Consider the following 17,619-nt stretch of genomic DNA (forward strand, 5'->3'; position numbering starts at 1 on the left):
ACTAACAAGTCAAAGGAAGTGCTTCATCCAGAAAGAAAATGATGCAAGAAAAACTGGGGATACTCAAAGGAATGAAGAGCACTAGAAATGGAAACCCCAAGGACAAATGTATGTAATTATTCTTATTATTTACACTTATCTATCAAGTAATTTTTTGACTTTGTAAACTGGCAATTTACAGTTATATACATTTGTGAAGTACAAAGTGATGTTATGATTTATGAAAGTAATGTGGAGAAATTGAACTAAGCTACTTGGCATATGCATCACCTCAAATACTTAAAATTTTTTTGTGTGGTGAGAGCATTTACATTTTACTCTCTTAGCAATTTAAAAATGTACAATAGGCCGGGCACGGTGGCTCAAGCCTGTAAGCCCAGCACTTTGGGAGGCTGAGGCGGGTGGATCACGAGGTCAAGAGATCGAGACCATCCTGGTCAACATGGTGAAACCCCGTCTCTACTAAAAATACTAAAAATTAGCTGGGCATGGTGGCGTGTGCCTGTAATCCCAGCTACTCAGGAGGCTGAGGTAGGAGAATTGCCTGAACCCAGGAGGCGGAGGTTGCGGTGAGCCGAGATCGCGCCATTGCACTCCAGCCTGGGTAACAAGAGCGAAACTCCAACTAAAAAAAAAAAAAAATGTACAATATTCTATTATTAAATATATTCACCCTGCTGTGTAATAGAACTAAGAAAACTCCAGCCAGCACCATGGCTCACGCCTGTAATCCCAGTACTTTGGGAGGCAGAGATGGGTGGATCACGAGGTCAGGAGATCAAGACCATCCTGGCAAACATGGTGAAACCCCGTCTCTACTAAAATACAAAAAATTAGCCTGATGTGGTGGCGCACGCCTGTAGTCCTAGTTACTTGGGAAGCTGAGGCAGGGGAATTGCTTGAACCTGGGAGGTAGAGGCTGCAGTGAGCCAAAATTGAGCCACTGCACTCCAGCCTGGCAACAGAGTAAGACTCCATCTCAAAACAAAAACAAAAACAAAAACAAAACAAACAAACAAAAAAACCCGTATTTCTCCTCTAACTGAGATTTTGTACACTTCATCTCCCCATTCTCCACACTCCCGGCCTCTGTAACCACGCTCTTTGCTTCTGTGAGTTCAATTGTTTTAGAGTCCACATATAAGTGAAAACATGTGGTATTTGTCTTTCTATGTTTGGTTTATTTCATTTAGCATAATGTTCTCCAGTTTTATTCATATTGTCACAAATAACAGACTTTCTTCTTTTGAATGACTGAATAGTATTCCTCTGTATATATACACCAGATTTTCTTTGTTCATCTGTTGATGGACACTTAGGGTAATTTCTTTCTTTCTTTCTTTCTTTCTTTTTTTTTTTTTGGAGACAGCATCTTGCTCTGTCACCCACAGTGGAGTTGGAGTGTAGTGGTGCGATCTTGGCTCACTGCAACCTCTGCCTCCTGGGTTCAAGCAATTCTCATGCCTCAGCTTCCCTAGTAGGGAAAGGCGTGGGCCACCACACCCAGCTAATTTTTTTGTACTTTAGTAGAGATGGGGTTTCAATGTTGCTCAGGCTGGTCTTGAACTCCTGAGCTCAGGCAATCTGCCCGCCCCAGCCTCCCAGAGTGCTAGGATTACAGGTTTGAGCCACTGAGCCCAGCCAGGGTGATTTCGTAACTATTGTGAATAGTGCTGCAATGAACATGTAGGTGCAGACATCCCTTCAACAAACTGATTTCAAATCTTTTGGGTAAATACCCAGAAGGGATTGCTAGATCAAGTAATTGATTGTTTAAGCAAAAATAAGAAGAATTTGCTGTGGGGTTTATATAAAAGTAAGTGCATGACTTATATAAAAGTTTATATAAAAGTAAATAGCCTAAATACTGGAAAGGAAAAAATGGAAATATGCTATTGTAAGTTTTGTTTTGTTTTGAGACAGAGTTTCACTTGTTGTCCAGGCTGGACTGCAGCAGCACAATCACAGCTCACTGTAGCTTTGACCTCCCAGTCTCAAGCAATCTTCCCTCCTCAGCCCCACACAAGTAGCTGGGACTACTGGTATGCACCACCATGGCCAACTAATTTTTGTATTTTTTGTAGAGACGGGGTTTTGCCACGTTGCCCAGGCTGGTCTTGAACTTCTGGGATCAAGCGATCCTCCTGCTTTGGCCTCCCAAAGCACTAGGATTACAGGCATGTATTAGTCTGTTCTCACACTGCTGTCAAGATCTATCTGAGATTGTGTAATTTATAAAGAAAAGAGGTGTAATTGACTCACCCTTCCACAGGCTGTACCAGGAGCATGGCTGAGGAGGCCTCAGGAAACTTACAATCATGGCGGAAGAGCAAATGGGAAGCAAGCATGTCTTCACCTGGCAGCAGCATAGAGAGCAAAGGGGGAAATGCTACATGCTTTCAAACAACCAGATCTTGTAAGGACTCATTATATGAGAACAGCAAGGGAGAAATCTGCCCCCATGATCCAATCACCTTCCAGCAGGTCCCTCCCTCAACATCGGGGATTACCATTCAACATTTTGAGATTTGGGTAGGGACATAGAGCCAAACTATATCAAGGCATGAGCCACTGAGCCCTGCCTACTGTAAGTTTTTTATACTGTACGTGAGGTGCTTTGACAGCACTTAAAGGTAGACTTTGATAAGTTAAAGATGTATTCTATAAAACAACCATTGAAATACAAATCCAAAGTTTTAGCTAAAAAGCCAATAAAGGAATGGCATCCTAAGAAATAATTAATGCCAGAAAAGCTGGCTGGGCGTGGTGGCTGATGCCTGTAATCCCAGCACTTTGGGAGGTCAAGGCAGGCAGATCACTTGAGCTCAGGAGTTTGAGACCAGCCTGGGCAACGTGGCAAAACCTTGTCTGTAATAAAAATACAAAAATTAGCCTGGCATGGTGGCGTGTGCCTGTGGTCCCAGCTACTCAGGAGGCTGAGGGGAGAATCACTTGAGCCTGAAAGTTTGAGGCTGCAGTGAGCCAGGATTGTGCCACTGCACTCCAGCCTGGGTGACAGAGCAAAATCCCATCTCAAGGAAAAAGAAAGAAAGCAAGCCAAAATTGGCAGAAAAAAAGTAAAAATGGAACAAAGAAGAGATGGGACAAATACAGCACAAATAGTAATATATTAAAACCTAAACATAACCATATCAATAATCACATTAAATTTAAATGTCTAAACACTCCCGATTAAAAGGCCAAGATTATTAAATTGTATTTTAAAAATGACTGAGCTGTATACTATATGAAAAAACAGCCGGGCACGGTGGCTCAAGCCTGTAATCCCAGCACTTTGGGAGGCTGAGGCGGGTGGATCACGAGGTCGAGAGATCGAGACCATCCTGGTCAACATGGTGAAACCCCGTCTCTACTAAAAATACTAAAAATTAGCTGGGCATGGTGGCACGTGCCTGTAGTCCCAGCTACTCAGGAGGCTGAGGCAGGAGAATTGCCTGAACCCAGGAGGCGGAGGTTGCGGTGAGCCGAGATCGCGCCATTGCACTCCAGCCTGGGTAACAAGAGCGAAACTCCGTCTCAAAAAAAAAAAAAAAAAAAAAAAAAAGAAAAAACAACTTTCCTTTTTTTTTTTTTTTGAAGTTGGAGGCTCCCTCTGTTGCCCAGGCTGGAGTGCAGTGGCACCATCTTGGCTCACTGCAACCTCCACCACCTGGGTTCAAGTGATTCTCCTGCCTCCACCTCCTGAGTAGCTGAGATTACAGGCGTGCACCACCACACCTGGCTAATTTTGGCACTTTTAGCAGAGACAGGATTTCACCATGTTGATCAGGCTGGTCTCCAACTCCTAACCTCAAGTAATCCACTTGCTTGAGCCTACCAAACTGCTGGGATTACAGGTTTCAGCCACCGAACCGGGCCTCAACTTTACGTTTTTGTTTTGTCTTTCCTGAAGGTGGGGTCTTGTTATGTTGCCCAGACTGGTCACAAAATCCTGAGCACAAGCGATGCTCCTGCCTCAGCCTCCCAAAGTGCTGGGATTAAAGGCATGAGGCAGCACTGCACTTGGCCTGAAATCCACTTTAAATATAAAGACAAAAATAGATTAAAAGTAAAAAGATGGAAAAAGATATACTATGTTAACACTAGCCAGAAAAAATCTGGAGGGGCTATATTAATATTAGACAATCTAAGTTTCAGCTAAAAAAGTTAGAAAAAGATTATTTTATAATGAAAAATAGGTCAATTCATTGAGCAGACATAGCAATCCTAATAAATGTTTATGCATTCAAAAACGGAGCTTCAAAATACATAAAGCAAGAAGAGAAAGAATTGGCAGAAGAAATTAACAAGTCACAATTTTAGCTGGAGATTTAACAAGCCGTACTCAGTAACTGATAGAACAAGTAGCAGAAAATCAAGCTATCAATTAATTAATCAAAATAATTATTTAAGATCAAGAAAATTAATCAATCAAAAATAATTGCTTAATCAAAAAATAATTATTTAAAATCAGGCCAGGCATGGTGGCTCATGCTTAAACTCCAGAACTTTGGGAGGCCAAGGCAGGTGGACCACTTGAGGTCAGGAGTTTGAGATCAGCCTGGCCAAAATGGTGAAACCACATCTCCACTAAAAACGTAAAAATTAGCTGGCTGTGGTGGCAGCTGCCTGTAATCTCAGCTAGCTGGGAGGCTGAGGCAGAATTGCTTGAACCTGAAAGACAGAGGTTTCAGTGAGCTGAGATTGTGCCACTGCACTCTATCCTGGGTGACAGAGTGAGACTCCATCTCAAAAAAAAATATATGTACTGTTATTTAAGATCAATAAAATTTCTAAATCTCTAGCCACACTGATCAGGAAAAAAAGAGAGAAGACACAAATTCCCAACTTCAGGCATAGAAGAGGTGACTCACTACAGCGTCCATAGACATTAAAAGAGTGATAAAGGGGGCTGGGCACGGTGGCTCAAGCCTGTAATGCCAGCACTTTGGGAGGCCGAGGCGGGTGGATCACGAGGTCAAGAGATCAAAACCATCCTGGTGGGGTCTTGCGTGCGGTCGCGGGGGCGTCGCTCTGCTCCCGGCGTGTGGGCGCCGGCCACGGCCTCTGCACAGGGATGAGCCGGGCTCGCGGCGGAGGCCATGGCCAGCACAATGGTAGCAGTTGGACTGACCACTGCAGCTGCAGGATTTGCAGGCCGTTATGTTTTGCAAGCCATGAAGCATATGGAGCCTCAAGTAAAACAAGTTTTTCAAAGTCTACCAAAATCTGCCTTCAGTGGTGGCTATTACAGAGGTGGGTTTGAACCCAAAATGACAAAAGGGGAAGCAGCATTAATACTAGGGGTAAGCCCTACTGCTGATAAAGGGAAAATAAGAGATGCTCATCGACGAATTATGCTTTTAAATCATCCTGACAAAGGAGGATCTCCTTATATAACAGCCAAAATCAATGAAGCTAAAGATCTACTAGAAGGTCAAGCTAAAAAATGAAGTAAATGTATCATGAATTTTAAGTACATATTACTTTATGTATATGAGTATTAACTTTTTATAATAAAATGCCTCAGAGTTACAGTTTAAAAACAAAACAAAACAAAAAACCATCCTGGTCAACATGGTGAAACCCTGTCTCTACTGAAAAAAAAAAATACAAAAAATTAGCTGGGCATAGTGGTGCGTGCCTGTAATCCCAGCTACTCAGGAGGCTGAGGCAGGAGAATTGCCTGAACCCAGGAGGCGGAGGTTGCGGTGAGCCGAGATTACGCCATTGCACTCCAGCCTGGGTAACAAGAGTGAGACTCCATCTCAAAAAAAACAAAAACAAAAACAAAAAACAGTGATAAAGGAAAACTGTAAATAATTTACCAATAAATTTGACAACTTAGATAAAGTGGACAAATTCCTTGAAAGACACAAAAGCTCACACAAGAAGAAATAGATAACTTAAGTAGCCATATGCCAATTAGACAAATTGAATTTGTATTTAGCCTTCCCACAAATAAAAACTAGGCCCAGATAGCTTCACTAGTGAATTCTATCAAATATTAAGAAATAAAAAAAACATTGTTTCTATACAAAATCTTTCCAGCTCATTCTCTGAGGCCGTAATTACCCTGATACTGAAACCAGATGACGACAAAACGGGGAGAAAACCCCACCACTTCTGACTAACATCTCTCACGAACACTGATGCAAATACCCTTCATTTATTTTAGTTAATAAAAGCCAATAATAAATTTGAAGGATAACATATCATCACGAGGTTTTATTATTCCAGGAATGCAGGTTGGTTTAACATTACAAAATTAATGTAATTCACCATATTAACAAACCAAAAAAAGGAAAATTAGATCATCTCAATAGACGCACAAAAAACATTTGACAGTTGGCAGCATTCATTACTTATAAAAACACTCAGTCGCTGGGTGTGGTAGCTTACACCTATAATCCCAGCACTTTGGAAGGCCAAGGTGGGAGGATCTCTTGAGGCTAGGAGTTCAAGACCAGCCTGGGCAACATAGGGAGATGCCCTCACCCCACCCTCATCTCCAAAGAATTTTTTTAAAAAGTTAGGCATGATGGCAACACACCTGAAGTCCCAGCTACTTAAGAGGCTGAGGAAGGAGGATTGCTTAAGCCAAGGAGTTGGAAGCTGCAGTGAGCTATGATTGTGTCACTGAGCTCCAGACTGGACAATGGAGTGAGACATCATTTAAAAAATTTTTATTATTAGTTTTGGAGACAGGGTCTCACTCTGTCATCCAGGCTGTAGTATGGTGGTGCAATCACATTCCAATGCAACCTTGACCTCCTAGGGTCAAGGTTGATCCTCCCACCTTAGCCTCCTGAGTAGCTGGGACTACAGGTGTGCACCACCATGCTTAGCCAAGTTTTAAAAATTTTTCGTAGAGGTGGGATTTCACCATATTGCCCATACTGGTCTCGAACTCCTTGGCTCAAGCAATCCACCCAACTTAGCCTCCTAAAATAGTGGGAATACAGGCATGAGCCACCATGCCTGGCCTGAGATCTTCTTTCTTAAAAATAACAAAAGCCAGCAAGTGCTGGCTTCGGCAGCACATATGCTAAAATCGGAATGACACAGAGAAGGCTATCGTGCCCCTGTGCACAGATGACACACGCATTTGCGAAGTGTTTCATGTTTTTAAAAAAAAATCAAACTAGGAAACTAGGAATAAAACTAGCAAACTAGGAATAAAATAAAATCAGCAAACTAGGAATAAAATAGAACTTCTCTCAACCTCATAAGGGGCATCTATAAGAATTTTACCGCTAACATCATACTTCTGGGATCAAGCTTAATGGTCCACTCTCATCACAGCTCCATGTACTGGAGATTCTGGTCAGTGGAATCAGGCAAGGAAAAAACAAAAAAGAAAGGCATCAAGATTAGAAAGGAAGAAAAGAAATGGTCTTTACTTACAAATGGCAAATTTGCTATGTTGAAAATTCAATTAGATCGACAAAGCTATTCACCAGAGGAACTAAGTTTGTAAGATACGAGTTCAATACACAAAAATGAGTTTTATTTCTCCATACTAGCAACAAACAAAAAACAGGTCAGGAGTTAAAGACCCGCCTGGCCAAGATGGTGAAGCCCCGTCTCTACTAAAAATACAAAAATTAGCCAGGTGTACTGGTGCACGCCTGTAGTCCCAGCTACTCGGGAGGCTGAGGCAGGAGACTCGCTTGAACCTGGGAGGTAGAGAATGAGCCGAGATCGCACCACTGCACTCTAGCCTGGGTGACAGAGAAGACCTCAAGACTCTGTCTCGAAAGAAAGAAAGAAAGAAAGAAAGAAAGAAAGAAAGAAAGAAAGAAAGAAAGAAAGAAAGAAAGAAGGAAGGAAGGAAGGAAAGAAAGAGAAAGAGAGAGAGAGAAAGAAAGAAAAAGGAAGGAAGGAAGGAAGGTAGAAAAAACATACATACGGATAGATACATAGATGCACATACACATACACAGACGAATAGGTAGACACATGATAGATAGGTAGATAGATAGATAGATAGATAGATAGATAAATTATGGGAATTCACTCACATGTTTATGAACGCTGAGAGGTTCCACAGTGTGCTGTCTGCAAACTGGAGAATGAGGGAGGTGGTAACGTAATTCATTCGGAGTCCAATTCCTGAACCAAGGAAGCTAATAGTATAACTCGTTAAGGCCAAAGGCCTGAGAAACTGAGAAAGTGGTGTAAGTCCCAGAGTCTGAAGGCCTGAGAACCTGGAGTTCTGATGTCCAAGGGTGGGAGAAGATGGATGTCCCAGCTCCAGAAGAGTGAATTCACCCTTCCTCTGCCTTTTTGTTCTATATGAGCCTAAACAAATTGAATGATGTCTGATATGGTTTGGCTGTGTCCCCACCCAAATCTCATCTTGAATTGTAGTTCCCATAATCCCCACATGACCTGGGAGGGAGCATGTGGAGATAATTGAATCATGGGGGTGGCTCCCCCATCCTGTTCTCATCATAGTGAGTTAGTGCTCATGAGATCTGATGGTGTTATAAGGGGCTTCCCCCTTCATTGGGCTCTCATTCTTCTCCTGATGCTGCTGTGTGAAGAAGGATGTATTTGCTACCCCTTTTCCACAGTGGTAAGTTTCCTGAGGCCTCCCCAGCCACACTGAACTGTGAGTCAACTAAACCTCTTTCCTTTATAAATTACCCAGTCTTGGTATGCCCTTATTAGCAGCGTGAGAACAGACTAATCCATTGCCCATCCGTGTTGGATGAGGGCAGACCTTCCTTATTCAGTTCAGTGATTCAGATGCCAACCTCCAGAAACACCCTCACAGACACACCCAGAAAGAAGACTTTCCCTGCTATCTGGATATCCATTAACCCAGTCACGTTGACAGCCAAAATTAACCATTACATAATGAAACCAAAAGTTGAAAAAAATCAACAGAATGGACAAATCTTTAGCTAGACTAACCAAAAAGAAAAAAGAAAAGAAAAGAAAAGAAAAATGCTCAGATGTGAAAGGACAAATACTGATTGATTCCATGGATATCACTCCACTCTGTCTAGAATGGGCAAATATTTGAAGACGAAAAGTAGAATAAAGGTTACCAGGAGCTGGGAGTGGAGGAAATGGAGAGTTATTGCCTAATGGGTAGAGAGCTTCAGTTGGGATGGTAGAAAAAGTACTCATTATACAACAAAGAAAACACTGTGAATGTATTTAATCCGCTGAATTGTACACTTCAAATGGTAAAAATGGTAAATTTTACCTGATGTGTATTTTTTTTTTTTGAGAGAGTTTCGCTCTTGTTACCCAGGCTGGAGTGCAATGGCATGATCTCGGCTCACCGCAACCTCTGCCTCCTGGGTTCAGGCAATTCTCCTGCCTCAGCCTCCTGAGTAGCTGGGATTACAGGCACGCGCCACCATGCCCAGCTAATTTTTTGTATTTTTAGTAGAGATGGGGTTTCACCATGTTGACCAGGTTGGTCTTGATCTCTCGACCTCGTGATCCACCCGCCTCGGCCTCCCAAAGTGCTGGGATTACAGGCTTGAGCCACCGCGCCCGGCCACCTGATGTGTATTTTACCACACTAATAATTTTAAAAGACTATAAAGTCTGTCTTGCTTAGTGACTCTTTGCTTTGCTGGCTTGGAAGAAGCAAGCTGCCCTGTCACGAGCTGCCTATGGGGTGAGCCACACGGCAAGGAAGTGGGTGCAGCCTCCAGCCTCCAAAAGCCAGTGAGAAGCTGAAACCCTCAGTCTGTGGTTGTGCAAGGAATTGAATGCTACTAACAACCACGTGAGCTTAGAAGCAGATCCTTCCCCAGGTGAGCCTCGGATGAGATGGCAGCCCTCGATGACACCTTGATGAAAGCTCCATGACACCCTGAATTAAAGACCCAGCTAAGCCATGCTCAGACTTCTGGCTCACAGAAACTGAGGTGATAAATGTGGGCTGTTTTGAATGATTAAATTTGTGGTAATATTCTGGAGCAGTAGGTAACTAATGCAAGCAATATTGTACTGTACTTCTCAGCAACTTTTCTTTTTCTTTGCTTATGTCTTGGAAAACCCCTAATTCTGTTACATGGAGTTCTAGCTCATTCTTCTGAACTGTTGTTTGGTACTTTGTATTAGCACCACTGTAGATGATTTAGAGCTTTTAAAACGTTTTGCCCTCCCAAATAATGATGTTCTCCTTGGCGCCTCCACGTGTGCTTCTACAGGGCAAAGACCAAGACGTGTGATTGCATCTTTAGGTGTTTTTTTGTTTTGTTTTTTGTTTTTTGTTTTTTTTAATTGAGACAAAGTTTTGCTCTGTCACCCAGGCTGGAGTGCAAGTGGCATGAGCTTGGCTTACTGCAGCCTCCACCTCCTGGGTTCAAGTGTTTCTCATGCCTCAGCCTCCAGAGTAGCTGGGACTACAGACACCCACCACCACGCCCAGCTAATTTTTTGTATTTTTAGTAGAGATGGAGTTTCACCGTGTTGGCCAGGCTGGTCTTGAACTCCTGACCTCAGGTAATCTGCCTGCCTCAGCCTCCTAAAGTGCTGGGATTACAGGCGTGAGTCACCATGCCTGGCCACATCTTTAGCTTTAATGCCGCTGCCAGTTGCCCTGCAGGGTGCCTGTGCTGAGTGAAGCTCCTGAGTGGGGCCTTAGAGCACCATTTTTCTGGCCCCGTGGTCTGCCTGTCACTGTCACTATCTGAATTCCCCGCTGTCACTCCTGGAAGGCAGGAAGCGCTTTCTTCACACCTTCGTGTCCCAGAGCTCAGCCCAGGGCCTGGCAGAGATCCCAAGCTGTGCACCTCCTTCCTTCTCTGTCCACTTCCTTCTCTGTCCACTTCCTTCTCTCCCCGACTTTTTGAGAAAATGTCTTCTCTGTCACCTAGGCTAGAGTGCAGTGGTGGGATCATAGTTCATTGCGGTCTCAACCTGCTGGGGCCAAGCCATCCTCCTGCCTTATCCTCCCGAGGAACTGGGACTACCACCATGCCTGGCTAGTTTTTATTTTTTGTAGGGACAGGGTCTTGCTGTGTTGCCCAGGCTGGTCTGAAATTCCTGGGCTCAAGCAATCCTTCTGCCTCCCACCCAAAGTGCTAGGTTTACAGGCTGAGCCACTGCACCTGGCTCACAACCCTCTCTGAAGAGCTGGGCTGTGACAGCTCTCTAGGGACAGCCTTGTGGCCACGGTGGACTGGATCACAGAGGACGCTGAGAGTTGGACAGGCAGCTTAAATGAGCGGCCGTTGGAGCCAAGGTTGCGGTCAGAGCCCCTTGGGGAAAGCAGCCCCTAAGAGTTTGGGGAGGTAGGTCTCTGCAGAGAGGAGAGCAGAGACGAGCAGAAAGCAGCCGGAAGGAGAGGAGCAGACACGCCCCCAGGAGGTCTGGCTCTCATTCTGTCTTTGCAGCAAATCCCCTTTCTTTGGGATGGCCTGAGGTTTCTGTACCTTGTAGCCAAAGTCTCCCTGAGGCAAAGAACTGCTTCGTGTTTACAGACTTGTTCCCTGGGCCTTTCAGAGCCCGAGCTGGGGTCTCCCGGAGATTCAGGAGAAAGGCCAGAGGCTGGGGTGGAGTCTTCCTTCTTCAGGCATTTCCATGTATAGGGCCCCGGGGCCTCACGCGCTGTGCCTACCCCCTTGGTGCCACCCCGTGGCTCTCTTTGCTCACCCGAATGTCTTCATGCTTGCTGTCCTCTGGCTGTGTCCTGTCCGAGTGGGCATCTCCACAGTCAGCAAAGTGGTACTAAGCCCCTCCTGTAGGCCCTGCCAAAAGACAGTGAGTAATTCCGTCCGGAGGCCAGGTTGCTCGGCAGGGCGTGCATCTTGTCTTCAATCAACATGTGCCCAGACCACGCGGCACCGGTGAAGTCAGGGTTCAGGAGCCAGGTGGGCTGGGCCCATCCCTTACCTGTGTGTGACCTTGGGCAAGTCACCTACACTCCCTGTTGTCTATTTCCTCATCTGAAAGTGGGTATAGCACTAGTTCCCACCATGTGGAGAGCTGGTGAAGCCCTCTACCTGTCCTGCGGGGACCGTCCCTGAGCTTCAGACTCACGCCCAGAGTCTGCCTGGCGTCCAGCAGGCATCTCTGCCTTCACAGCCCACAGCAGAACTCTTGATTTCTGGCCCGCCTTCTCCCCAAATCCTACACCCCCTCATCAAGAGGCAGTATAGGCTGAGCGCAGTGGCTCATACCTGCAATCCCAGCACTTTGGGAGGCTGAGGCAGGCAGGTCACTTGAGGTTGGGAGTTTGAGACCAGCCTGGCCAACATGGTAAAAACCCATCTCTACTAAAAATACAAAAATTAAGGGGGCATGTTTGTGGGTGCCTGTGGTCCCAGCTACTCAGGAAGCTGTGGCAGGAGAATTGCTTGATTCCAGGAGGCAGAGGTTACAGCAAGCCAAGATTATGCCACTGCATTGCAGCCTGGGAGACAGAGCGAGATTCCATCTCAAAAAAAACAAAAGGCAGCATAGTCTAGTGACAACATCGTAGAAGCTGGGGTCACCTACTTGCTGTGTGACGTGTAACGGTGGGCAGGTGCATGAATTCTCCAGGCCTCACTTTCCCCTCTGAACTGGGGAAGGCGTTAATGGCACACCATCTCACAGGGTTGTGGCAAGGATGAAATGAATTTCTGTGTGAAGCACTGAGAATAAGGGTTCACTCCTTCCCTTCCCCCAGAAATGATCCCTCTGCCATTCCACTTTCTTTCTTTCTTTATTTGAGACAGAGTTTCGCTGTGTCGCCAGGCTGGAGTGCAGTGGCACAATCTCGGCTCACTTCAACCTCCACCTCCCAGGTTCAAGCGATTCTCCTGCCTCAGCCTCCCGAGTAGCTGGGACTACAGGCACGTGCCACCACGCCCAGCTAATTTTTGTATATTTAGTACAGACGGGGTTTCACCATGTTGGCCAGGATGGTCTTGATCTCTTGACCTCGTGATCCACCCGCCTCAGCCTCCCAAAGTGCTGGGATTACAGGCGTGAGCCACCGCTCCCAGCCACCATTCCACTTTCTTTCTTTTTTTTTTTTTTTGAGACAGAGTTTTGCTCTTGTTACCCAGGCTGGAGTGCAATGGCGCGATCTCGGCTCACCGCAACCTCTGCCTCCTGGGTTCAGGCAATTCTCCTGCCTCAGCCTCCTGAGTAGCTGGGATTACAGGCACGCGCCACCACGCCCAGCTAATTTTTTATGTATTTTTAATAGAGACGGGGTTTCACCATGTTGACCAGGATGGTTTCGATCTCTTGACCTCGTGATCCACCCGCCTCGGCTTCCCAAAGTGCTGGGATTACAGGCTTGAGCCACCACACCCGGCCTCCATTCCACTTTTTTTTTTTTTTTTTTTTTGAGACGGAGTTTCGCTCTTGTTACCCAGGCTGGAGTGCAATGGCGCAATCTCGGCTCACCGCAACCTCCGCCTCCTGGGTTCAGGCAATTCTCCTGCCTCAGCCTCCTGAGTAGCTGGGATTACAGGCACGCGCCACCAAGTCCAGCTAATTTTTTGTGTTTTTAGTAGAGATGGGGTTTCACCATGTTGACCATGTTGGTCTCAATCTCTTGACCTCGTGATCCACCCGCCTCGGCCTCCCAAAGTGCTGGGATTACAGGCTTGAGCCACCGCGCCCGGCCTCCATTCCACTTTCTTAAACCAAAAACGTGGTGTCACCCTGGCTCCTGCTGTAGTCATGCGGCTCACGTATAAGGAAGCAGTGCACATCCTGCTGATTCAGCCTCCAAAGGGGACCCCAGGGTCCTCAGTTTCTGTCCATCTGAGTGAACACACCCTGGTCCAAGCCAGCCTCCTCACTCCCTGGACAACTGAGCCAGCTGGGCCCCTCTCTGCTGCAGCCAAAGTGATCATGTACTTATGAAATCTAAGTTGAAACTCTTTCTCCCCTCCTCCCTCTCTTCCATTCACTTTTTTTTTTTTTTTAGAACTGTCAATGGATTACTTTATTTCATATAAAAGTTACATTGAAAGAAGAGGTTGAAAAGTCAGGTGTACTTGATTTGCACACACTTGCCAAGTCTCACAGGATTCAACTACTTGGATAATTTTTTTACTGATAACAGGATAGACATATTAAAAGCCTCACACTGAAGCCCATACACGTCCATTCCAGACAACAATGTGCAAATGAATATGCAAGACAGTCTCTGGAAACTCGTGGCTCCAGGATCACGCAGGGTCTATGCTTTGTTCCTCTGGCTGTGACACACTTCTTCCCTTACAGGCGCACACGCTTCCGCAGTGACCGAGTCCACTTCCAAACCCCCTACAGGCTTGCTCGCTTGGCTAGGATGGTGGCTCAGGTAGGTCCCTTTGTGGTTTTGCATCAGCAGTGGTAGAAGCCCTGATTCAGATGGGGTACAGAGTAATTAAAAACAAAAAGCAGTTCACAGATGAGCAGAAAGGCAAACAGTTCCCAGGAGGGAGACGCCAACTTCTCTCAGCATGGAGGGCAAGCTTAAAGGAAGACCCTCGGACTTTGTCTCAGATTGCTTCTTGATGCATTGTCTCATCATTGCATATGGAGTGGATCTGGGTGCCAAACATAACTGCAGTGAAAGTGAAAAACAGAAGACCCTCAAGGCTCAGGAAGATCAACAGGATTACAGTCATTGGAGGTGAAAAATCACTGCATTCAGTCCACGGCCCTCGGACGCAGGAGATGAACTGCAACCCACAGAGGATCAGAGCGTGGGCTGAAGACAGAGCTATATACGTAGCAAAGAGCACAAACAAATCTTTGATTCTTTTCTCCTACACAATTGCTCACCCACGGGCAGTGATGATCCATTTTCCGAATGCATCTTTTGCAAATACTGCAGTGGTGGGCGCGCTCAGGTTTAATACAGCAGCACTTGGGGCACTTGTAAATCACCTCCCCGGGCTTCAGCTGCAGGCTCTCCACGTATTCTTTTGTAGCGTTTCCTTTGGGTACCGCCCCAGGGTTGGGGAGCATGGTTCTCAGGTGAGACGACAGGGCGAGCACAGCCAAGCAGTTAAAGATGACCTCGCTGACCACAGAGTACCGGCAGTCTTTGGAAGGCAGCAGCATAATGAAAGTCACCACGAAGTCTGCATAGGCGACCAGAAGCCATGTCATGACACCACAGATCATGCTGCAGCCATCAAGGATGAACCACACCCTGTCGGCCACATCAGCCTCGGAGGAGGAGGATGATGAGGAGTCATAGTTGTCATTTTCGGTCAGGAGAGGGTGATGCTCGATGTCCCGGAGCCTGTGTCCTGATGGCTGCATGATTTCCCTGACGCACCCTCACAAATCCTTTTGAAACATCACTTGAACGCTTTGTGCCTTTTCTTTAGGCTCTTAAGGTGCATACTGCCCTACGTGAGTGGATCCGAGGCCTTGGCCGGGCTGGAGTGGGCCTCGCGGCTCGGCTCGGTCCCTTGGGTCCCGCTGGGTCGGTCCGAGGGGAGGCTGCCGCCAAGCAGACGCCGGAGCCCAGAGCCCCGGCTGGAGAGTGGGGTGGCGCGACCCCTGGAAGTGAACCTCCATTCACTTTTTTAACTTTTTTTCTTTTTTGAGATGGAGCCTTATTCTGTCGCCCAGGCTGGAGTGCGCTGGCGTGATCTTAGCTCACTGCAACCTCCACCTCCTGGATTCAGCTATTCTCCGGCCTCAGCCTCTTGAGTAGCTGGGATTACAGACACCCGCCACCATGCCTGACTAATTTTTGTATTTTTACTACAGACGGTGTTCTGCCATGGTGGCCAGGCTGGTCTCAAACTCCTGACCTCAAATGATCCACCTACCTCGGCATGAGCTGCTGTCCCCGGCCTCTTTTAACTTTTGATGATGGAAATTTCTAAACACACACAAACAGGGAGAGAGTGGGAAACAGACCCACCACTTCCGTGACCCCATCAGCCATCTGTGTCTTGTGGCATGATTACCCAGCCCCATTCTCCTGGTGCGGAAGCATTTTAAAGCACATCTCAGATAGCCTGAGACTTCATCCTCAAGCAACAGAATAATCTTTTAAACTCTGAACTGGATAACGTGACTCCCCTGTGCTTTCCTGGGCTTGCCCCATTCGTCCCCTGCTGCTGTCCCCTGGCCTCGGCCTCTCTCTCCCACTGTCCCCGGGGCCCTTCTCTCCTCACACATGTGGCCTTGGATCTGACCTAGAGGCTCTGCACTGCTGCTCTCTCTGCCTGGATCCCACATTTCCTTGGTTTTTCATCTGCGTTTTTACTTCAGATGTTTAGATTTTGTTTCCTGCTCACAGTGGGAGGCCATCAGAGGGAGCTGTGCAGGGGAGTATTAGGAGCTGAGTGGTGTTTTTAAAATATCCTCCGGCTGCTGTGCAGAGGATGAGTCGGGCTGGCGTGGGGAGCAGGAAGACCGTAACAGCAGAGCATTCAATGACAGCCGCACGTAGTCCCTGTTCAAAAACGTATGGGCTCTTGTCTGTCACTGTGCTGGATCTTGAAGCAAAGTTGTAGATACAGAAATTGTGGCTGAGTGTGGACATGGTTTGTCCCAACTAACCCAGCTGGTCGGTTCTGGGACAGAGGCCCTGGGAGCTGCCTGTGAGTTTATTGCATTCTCCGAACTCGTGGATTCCCTCTGCTGGGAGACAGTTACAGGCACAAATGTTCTAATTCCACCTAGAACAATCCATCCCACAGTGGGAGCTGAGCCCCTGGCCTGGAACAACCAAGTACGGCCAGAGTTCTCCCGTGTGGAGTAACCAGGAAGGCTCCCTGGTGTCAGCGGAGCCCACTAAGGGGTTTCCACCTGCAAACATGGAGTGACAGGTGCAGGGGGCAGGAGGGTGGGAGGGTGTCTCTGGCCAAGGCCAGCAGCAGGGCTGGTGAAGAAGGCTGGGAGGGGCTAGGCGCGGTGGCTCACACCTGTAATCCCAGCACTTTGGAAGGCCAAGGTGGGCAGATCACCTGAGGTCAAGAGTTTGAGGCCAGCCTGGCCAACACGGTGAAACCCCATCTCTACTAAAAATACGAAAAATTAGCCGGCCGTGGTGGCTCACAGCTGTAATCCCAGCTACTCGGGAGACTGAGAATCTGGAGGTTGCAGTGAGCCGAGATTGTGCCATTGCACTCCAGCCTGGGCAACAAGAGAGAAACTCCGTCTCAAAACGAACGAAAAAAAAAAAAAAAAAAAAAAAAAAGAAGAAGGCAGGGAGCCTCGCCCGCCACCAGGAGGAGCCCTGGGACTGCCTCCTCTGGGAGACGCGGGGCTGTCCCTAGAGAAGCTGGCTGGCTTTTGTCTGGCTGCTGAGGCTCTCAGGGCTTTGAAGCCGCATGCTCCGGAGCCATGCCCAACATTTGCAGACGAAACAGACCGACCCGGTGAGAATCCTGTGCTGCCATTGCTTGGTGGATGACCTTGGCCAAGCAACTTGGCCTTTCTGTGCCTCAGTTTCCTCACCGTGAAAGGAAGAGAGCTCTTTTTGGGTCCAGGCCCCGAATCGAACTCTCACTTCTGTTTGGCCTTCTGGCACATTCCGTGCAAACTCTCACCCATCAGTTAGGGACTGTGTACCTCCTGTGTGCCAGTGCTGCGCCAGGCCCTGGGTCAGCCACCGCCGCCCCTGCCGCAGGAACAGAAAGCCTGAAGGCGGGGCTCCCAGCTCTCTAAGCTCCCCAGGGTTGGGGA

General features: G+C 47.1%; 1 non-coding gene and 2 pseudogenes across 1 annotated transcript; 2 read left to right on the top strand and 1 right to left on the bottom strand.

The window, feature by feature from the left end:
- Positions 1–5,102: 5,102 nt before the first annotated feature.
- On the top strand, positions 5,103–5,526 carry LOC101052750 (mitochondrial import inner membrane translocase subunit TIM14 pseudogene; annotated as a pseudogene).
- A 1,498-nt stretch (positions 5,527–7,024) lies between these two features.
- LOC120364781 (U6 spliceosomal RNA) lies at positions 7,025–7,130 on the top strand. Its single transcript, XR_005579923.1, has one exon. It is a non-coding gene; the product is annotated as a U6 spliceosomal RNA (small nuclear RNA).
- A 7,160-nt stretch (positions 7,131–14,290) lies between these two features.
- Positions 14,291–15,290, bottom strand: LOC101045655 (palmitoyltransferase ZDHHC7 pseudogene; annotated as a pseudogene).
- Between the last annotated feature and the right edge of the window lie 2,329 nt (positions 15,291–17,619).

This window comes from Saimiri boliviensis, chromosome 6, assembly GCF_048565385.1.
Source record: "Saimiri boliviensis isolate mSaiBol1 chromosome 6, mSaiBol1.pri, whole genome shotgun sequence".
Taxonomy (NCBI): domain Eukaryota; kingdom Metazoa; phylum Chordata; class Mammalia; order Primates; family Cebidae; genus Saimiri; species Saimiri boliviensis.